Genomic DNA, 8,555 nt, shown 5'->3' on the forward strand with positions numbered 1-8,555 from the left:
AGAGATTTGTAGCCAAGCTCAAACGTACATATTGACTCTCCACAAGTGAGATTGTTTTTTCCACGCTGGAAATGTTGGTTGTCTCAGGGAGCATCCTCAGGGGCTGGAGTCATGCTGCCTGCTTTCAAATGTACAGATTAAATACTGCACAAGATGTTGTTCCTGACACATCCGCAGGGTAGATATTCAAAAATCCCCCGGGTGCTACTTTGGGCAATTAGAATTCTTGTAGTTGCGGTGCCCCACAGCCTGTGCTCCAGCTGGAGAATTCCTTTTTTTCTTTCCCAGAACGTGTAAAGGAAGAATTCGATTACTGTTCGTTGAAATGGACGACATCGTTCTCCAGTCCCATTTCAATAATATGCTAGAGACTGGAACGACTTTAGGATTGGAAAGGGCACCAAAACGTGGCTAAATAAATAGCACGGTGTCCCCAAACACCTGGCTAGCCTACGATGTGACTGTGTGACAAACACATAGCTCTTTAATTCTACAGTCCTTTTCTTCATTAAACAAAACCTTAAAGGTCTCCCACGGAATCAGAATCAGTTTAAACAGTTAGGGAACTTTTTCTTCCAACTCTGAAGTATTTTTCTAGACCCCTTGGGAATGCCAGATCTTTCCAACCAAACCTTTTTATGTGTGGAGATGGTTTATTTGCTAATTCTATATAGATTTATTTATAATAATAACTACACATTTCAGAGTTTCTAAGGCACTTTACATATACCATGTTATTTAGTCCGCACACAAACCAAACCTGTGAGGTAAAGTGATTCTCATCTTTATTTTATTTAAAATGAAAAACAAACAAACCCCCAAACCCTTACACTCTGTCTGAGAATCAATACTGTGTATTGGATCCAAGTCAGAAGCACTGTAAGGTCTAGGCAGTGGGTGTTAAGTGACTTGCCCAGGATCACCCAGCTAGGAAGTGTCTGAGGCCAGATTTGATTCCTGGACCTCCTGTCTCCAAACCTGGCTCTCAATCCATGGAGCCACAAACCTGCCCTCTATTCCTATTTTTGTAGATGGAGAAATTGACACTGAGAGAAGTTAAATGATTTGCCCAAGCTAATAAAGGCCTGAAAGCAAATTTGAACTCAAGTGATTCCTGCCTGAGTCCAGATCCTTTCCCCTTATCACACTAGATTCTTTGGCATGTTGTGTTGGACTAGAGCTATACAATAAAGATGGAGATGCTGGAAGGCATTAACTTCTGAATACTCCATCTTTACTGTATCCTTTTCCCCACGGAACTGGAAAAAAAGAGACAATTTATTGATGGCTCTTGGACCTCTGTTTTGCTATGGAGTCTGTGCCTTAGGTAGTTTTTACCCTCTTAGGGAACTTGGAATTCTGGGAGTAGAAACAATAAGGAAAAAAATTGACAGCTTCTTTGGTGCAAGGGAGGCTTAGAAGAGTAGAATTGCTCATAGTCTTTGTTTTCAAACTGTCTTTTATGACTCTATCTTTTTGCTTAAATTTCCGAGTCTTTTAATTCCTCTCTTTTCTGAAATTCCTCTTACCAAAGAGATCTGTCCAAATTCCCAGACTATTTGAGTGGCATATATTAATTTGATCTGGCCCATGACTTTATAGGGATACATATACAATCACCATAAGAGTCCGAAGCTCAGAAGTCAGAAGGGGCCTTTAAGTCGAGTCAGACAAAAAAGTCAGCTAGCTATAAACTGCTTCTTGAACTGAGAATTGATTTCCTACAAGGCACCTTTCCTGATTCGTCCAGCTATTCTTTGCTTTCCCCTCCCTGATCTTCCCCATTAGTTTGTATTTATTTGGCAAATATTTTTCCTTTTATCTGAGTACATATTATTTCCTTAGAGTAGAGTGTGATCTTGCTGAGGATAGAGACTCTTCTGTTATTGTCTTTGTATCACTGATGCTTAGCACAATGCCTGGATTATAGTAGATGCTTCTTAAATGTCTATCAAAACACATTGAATTGAATCTTCTGGAATGATTTTCTGTTCCCCTACACTAATGTCTAGCTCCATCTCAGACCTGTGGACTGGGTTTACCCTTTGGGTTATAGGATTAGAGTTGGAATGACCTCAGAATCTACTTAGTGCAATCATTTCATTTTATAGATTAGGAAATCAAAGTCCAGGGAGGTTTTGACTAGACCAAGATTGTACACTATGCTTAGATACCAAATGAGGGACTGTTCCCCTTTCTCAGGAGGGGACTGATTTATACTTAATCCTGGTGATTAACCACATACTGGATCAATATTGCCTGATTCTCACAAATATACTGGCTCCGTTAGTGATGGGGACAATGGTTCTACCAGCTGGGAGATACAGAGAACTCTTCTGGCAAGGTATGGAATTGGCCCCACTCTGGAGAATATTTGCTATTCTGTGGGAAGCAACTTCCTGCTCACAGTTGTTAGAGTCAGCTGTCTTTCTCCTGACAGCATCTGGAGAAAATAGAAGACCTCCAGATGATTCTTAGCTGATCTACTCATGGACTTCATCCATCTTTGTTTCTATCCAACTGTTCAGGCTAGGGTAGCCTTTGTTGGGTATCCTGCATAGAGGATCAGTCTGTCCAGTGATTTGTCTTTTACCTCATAGAAAATAGTCTCACCTAGACAATATACAGAGGGGTTTCCCCAGGAAATTAGGGGATATTTGCCCAGGACCAATATCTACAATGGTTCACTCCCCTAATTCATTTCCCCTCTCCCAAATAAAGTAGAAAAAGATGATGAGGCCAGTATTTGATTAGCTTTGAGGGTAGGGCAAGGCTCAAACTGTGCATCTCTAGATATAGCTTCCAGGTATCTATTCACCAGTTGAATTGACAGGGATGGATCACCTAGATGGTATTAAAGGTCCCATCCATATGAAATACAACTTTGTGAATGTGGCTTTGTGGATTTCTGAAGTTTATGTTAGTCTACTTATTTCTGTATGGAGATTGAGGAGTGGGGACCTTGACCCCAGAAGTTAAATGCCTCTTCATCCTTGCTGTTAGGGCTAAGTAAACTTTGGTTGTTAATCAATCAAAGAGTTGTAAGTACCTTATTTCATCCAGACATGGAACTTGAGCTAACAGGTTGCAAGTCTGCCCTTAACACCCTAGAGATGAGATATCTCAGCAGCAGATTTGTCCATTCTAGCAGAATATATGCAACCTGGTTTTAGACCACAAGTTAGCACTAAGTATGAGTTTTTAGAATAAGATTGGTTGACTGGCAGAATCTAGTCATCAAATGGAACTTAGGGAAGACAAATTCCCTCCGCTGCTTGATGAATTAACTTAAATTAGATGTGTGCAATATCCTAATGTACCAGGAATATAGATTATCTTAGTATAGTTGTAGGTCCCAAACCAGGCCATTCACTGACATGACTAGTCTAGGCTTCCCAATCCTAATCTGCTGGCTCTACTCATGGATCAAGCAATGGAAAGTAACATTGTATGACTTTTTGAAAATAAACCCAAAGGATTATGTAAGAAAAGTTTCTAAACTGATTATACCCTTTGAGTTTTCCCACTCTGGGGAATATTTCCAAGGAGATGACCATTTGTTAACAATGCTTTATATGGATCAGAATAGATTTTTTTTTTACTGTGAGATCCTTGATATACTCAAATTACAAAGGCAATGGGGCTGCCATCTGTACATTTTGGATTAGTCAAAGTATAGTTCTCTGTAGAGGGCACAGGATTTAGTGTTTGATATATGTCACAGCACTCCTGACAAGGGTTTGTCTGGGGCCTAGAGTTGCTAAAGACCCAAGAGTTATATTTCTTCTAAGCTTGAGAAGAAAGCAAATTAACATGAGATCAGGATAAAAGGGTAGAAAGTAGGAGGGTTTCCCAGCATTGCATGTATACCCCAGGATTGATGAAGACCATTTCATTGAACATAGTCTAGAGCAGTGATGGGCAAACTATGGGCCACGGGCCACATGCAGCCCCCTGAAATGTTCTATTCAGCCTTGGACATTATTCCTAGTCTGAAAAATACAATGAGTAAGATACAATACAATGAAACTTTGAAAGAGTTGCCTTAGAAACAGAATGACAGATGAGCATTTCCTTTCCTTTGGCCCCCTCTTTAAAAAGTTTGCCCATCACTGGTCTAGAGAATGCGGAATCATTTGGGCTCACAGTGTTTTTTTTAGCCCTTACTTTCCATCTTAGAATAAATACTGTGTATTAGTTTCAAGGCAGAAGAGTGTTAAGCAGTGTGGAAAAACAGGGATACCAATGCATTGTTGATGGAGTTGTGAACTGATCCAATCATGTAGTAGAAAAATTTGGAATCATACCCAGTGTTATAAAACTGTGTATACTCTTAGACCCAGTAATATCACTGCTGGATCTTTTCCCCAAAGAGATCAAGAAAAGAGGAAAAGAACCCACATATTCCAAAATATTTATACTAGCTCTTTTTTGTGGTGACAAAGAATGGGAAACTGAGCAAATGCCCATCAATTGAGAGATGCCTGAACAAATTTGTGGCATATTATTATGAAGGAATACTACTGTTCCATAAGAAATGATGAACAGAATGATTTTTTTAAAACTTGGAAAGAACTACATGAGATAATGAACAGTGAAATGAGTATGGAATTAATCATAGAAAAATAACCCATGAAGGTTACCTTCCAGAAAATGAACAGAAAGGTGAAATATGAAGACTTAATTTATACATATATTTTGGATGGCTTGAAGATATCTTTTGTGATGTGGGGAGGGTGGAGAGGAACTTGGAAACAAGTGGATAGGATTTATTATGTAGATGGAAAAAAAGTGGTAAAGGCTAGACAATGGGGGTTAAATGATTTCCCCAACATCACGCAGCTAGGAAATGGCTGAGGTGCAATTTGATCTCAGGAACTCCCATTGGTAGGCTTGGTTCTCAATTCACTGAGCCACCTAGCTGTCCTCAACACCCTTTTTTAGTATAGCTGAGTTGGAGAGGAAAGACATACAGCAGTGATGGTGAACCTTTTAGAGACTGAGTGCCCAAACTGCAACCCTCACACCACATGTGAGCCTCCCACCTTACCCCAGACAGGGGAGAAAGGAAGCACTCCTTTTGGGCTGCTAGGCAGAACGGTAGGTGATGTGAGAAATGCCCTCAGGCACACATGAAGAGGGGAAAGGGAGCAGCCCTCTCTGGCACACTTGCCATCTATTCGCCAGCATAGACCTAGAATGTTCTATCTGAGAACACACTAAGAAGTCAGCATATAACAAAGGCAGGGAACACATTAAACCAACATAAAAGTCAGAAGCTTTAGGAAAACAGATTGATGCAGACAAATAACTTGCTGAAACTCCCTGTATCTGGCTTCTGGATGCAGAGCTGACCTTTGGGACTTGGATCTCTGCTTCCGTACCAACCATTGCTGCCTCAGCCGCTTTGATGTTGGCACTCTTGAAAAACATCAGTTTCTGACCTGGGTTAGCCTCTAGGATTACTTTCACTTGGATATCAATTTAGGTCCTGCCCCACATCTCTAGGACAAGTGATTACTTCAATCACTGGCACATTTTAGTCTTAAAGGGCATATAACAGCAGCTATTTCCTTCTCCCTTTAAAGGTCAGCTATTTTGGCACCAAAGAGGGAGGCAACATACCCTATACATTTGTTCGTTGGAATCAACTTTCTGCAGTCAGAGGTAATTGCTTAGACCTAACAAGAATATCTGCCTGACCAACACGACACCTGGCACATTGCCTTGGACATAGTAGAGACTCAGTAAATATTTGTTTAATGAATGAATGAATCAAACGAATCTATTTTATCTAACTGTACATTTTCATAAATTAAGAGCTTTATCTACAGAGTTACAGAAGAACATGCCAATTTTAATTCAAAATAATAAAATGTCATTAAGTTTTTACCTCCATGATCTGAATAGTTGCCTATAAAGTTCAAGTTACATGGTTTCTAAGTATCATTTCTTTTACTCATGGACAATTTTCATCTTTTCCTTTTTTATTAATACTTATTTAAACTGTCTACATATTTGCATAATTTCCCCTGACATTAAGTTCATTGCCCAATGGATAGAACATTCATTTCAAATTCTCCACATACTTTGCCTGTCAGTCATTATGTTAACTGATACATTATCAAAGATTCACTACATATTCTATTCTTATGGTTGTTATTACTGTCATGCTGCCTCTTTTCAAAATGCTTTATAAACTTTTAAATGTTCAGAGTACCAACAATACTGAAAATTGGCTGAATTACACCTAGTCTGATATCTACACATGCCAAATTTCTTTAAATTGTCCATGGTCTCAGATCCAGTTTTAGAAAAGGGGAGTCGTGACATAGTAGATCATAAGAATGCCATTCTGCTTCTCTTGTAACTTATATGGCCAGGGTTTGCTGAAGGAACTTATTGTAGCATGGCTACAAAGTCTAAATGAAGATCTGAGTTATTCAAAGAACTCTAAGAGTATTTGCTCACAAGTGGGAAGAGCTCAACATACAGGTAAGTATAAACTAACAGAAGACCAAAGGGAGATCTTAAATAATCTGATCTCAGAAAAAAGAAAAAGAACCAACTATAAAAGGACTACCAAAATAAAAAAAACCTTTTGGTTCTGTCAGATGGATTTGTAGGAAAGGTCGATCAAACTTTTAAGGAACAACTAATATCAATACTACACAAATTATTCTCAAAAGTTGAGAAAGAAAATACTGTATCAAAATCCTTTTTTATGAGACAAATGTAATCCTAATAACGAAATCAGGGAAGGATAAAGCACAAAGGAACTATAAACCAATATCATTTGTGAATATCAAATAAAATATTTTAAATAAAATCATATAAAACAGACCATAGTGATTCATCCAAGAAATCACTCATTATTACCAATTTGGATTTATACCAGTGTTGTAGAGATAACTAAACATTGTCAGTGTAATTACAAAACAAAAACATCCAAAACCACATCATTATCTTGACAGATGCAGAAAAAGCCTTTGAAAAACTCTGGAAATGTAAAACGCTCACATGTTATAAAGTATAGTTATGGAGAGATTTTTTTTATATCATAAAAATATCTCTCAAAATATTCCTAGTAGATATAAGAGAAAAGCAAGGATGTTCATTTTCCTACTATTAACTGACATAATTCTAGAAATGTTAGCAATAGCAATAAAACAGGAGAAAGAAATTAAAGCCATAAAGACTGGCAAAGAGGAAATAGGACTATTCCTATTTGATGATCTATAGGTTTTCTAAATAGAAAATCCTAGGGAACTAGTATAGAATCTACTTGAAACAATAGCTTCAATAAAGTTATAGATTATAAAATAAATTTACAAAAAAACAGCACTACTATATAATAACAAAATCTAAAAGGCAGTTTAGAAAAGGAAATCCTATTCAGAATAACCACAGAATACATAAAATTTTGGAAGGTTAATCCACAAAATAACAAAAACAGCTATATGAAAGAATGTTCCAAATCACAAATAATAAGAGAAATATAAATGAAAATAACCTTGCAGTTTCCCCTCACACTCAGTAAATTGTCCATGACGACAAAAGATGAGAATGGTCAGTGTTTGAGGAATCCTGGGCAGATAGACACTCTAGTGCTTTGTTGCTGAATCTATGACAGGACAACCATTTTGGAAAGCAAGTTAGAATTATTCAAATTAATTATTCATTTATAAAATGTTCTTACCACTCTGTAGCTTAATCCTGTAGAAAATAAGGATTCGCTCATGTTTCAGGTTTGTGTCTTCAACATTATTTCTATTTGACTCCTGCTTTCATTCTTGCCTTCTCATGTACATTTCGAAAGAAATAACTTAATTGACTATTATTTTGTTTTTTTGGTTTCTAAATTGTTTTTTTTTTGCCCTTTTTGTATTTCTGTTGTATGGAGTGTTTGAGAGGAAAATAATTTAAGTTCATTTTCTTAGAAATGTTTCAAAAATCTCTCTCTCTCTCTCTCTCTCTCTCTCTCTCTCTCTCTCTCTCTCTCTCTCTCATACATTTTCCTTCATGAATGGTGTAATGCAAAAGTTGGAAGGGGGTTTTTTGCTCTTGTAGGGGGCCAACTGAAAATTTATGGCAGTTGGAAGCCTGAGAATTCTAAGAGAAAGTTCAGTTGGTCCCTGACGCTTGAGCAGAGTGGAAGGATCAACCAGAGCTCTATTTTGGCTTTCAGTTTGCTTTGGCCTGTCTTTGTCTTTAGATAATTTGAACCTGGCTAATTTCTCTGGACCTCTCCCTGACCTTCTCCATATTATTTCCCTGTTTTCCCTGCCTGTTTTCCCGGGCCTCTGGGAGGCAGAGTGGCTTTTGGGTTTTTACTGAAAAGACTTTGTGGGTTTAGTTTTCCCCAATAGGCAAATAGGACATCCTTGAATTCAAACTATCCCTTTAATATACCCTCTACCTTAAAAGCAGCCAAATTTTCCTCAGCTGAGAGAGCAGGTTCTCGCTCAGTCCAACCCATTCCTGAGACCCTCTCCCACTTTGAGTTTCTCCATAGCAGTTGTCAGAAATCCTGAACCCCTCTCTCCTTGAGAACA

The sequence above is a fragment of the Gracilinanus agilis genome, chromosome 3 (genome assembly GCF_016433145.1).
Source record: "Gracilinanus agilis isolate LMUSP501 chromosome 3, AgileGrace, whole genome shotgun sequence".
Classification (NCBI taxonomy): Eukaryota; Metazoa; Chordata; class Mammalia; order Didelphimorphia; family Didelphidae; genus Gracilinanus; species Gracilinanus agilis.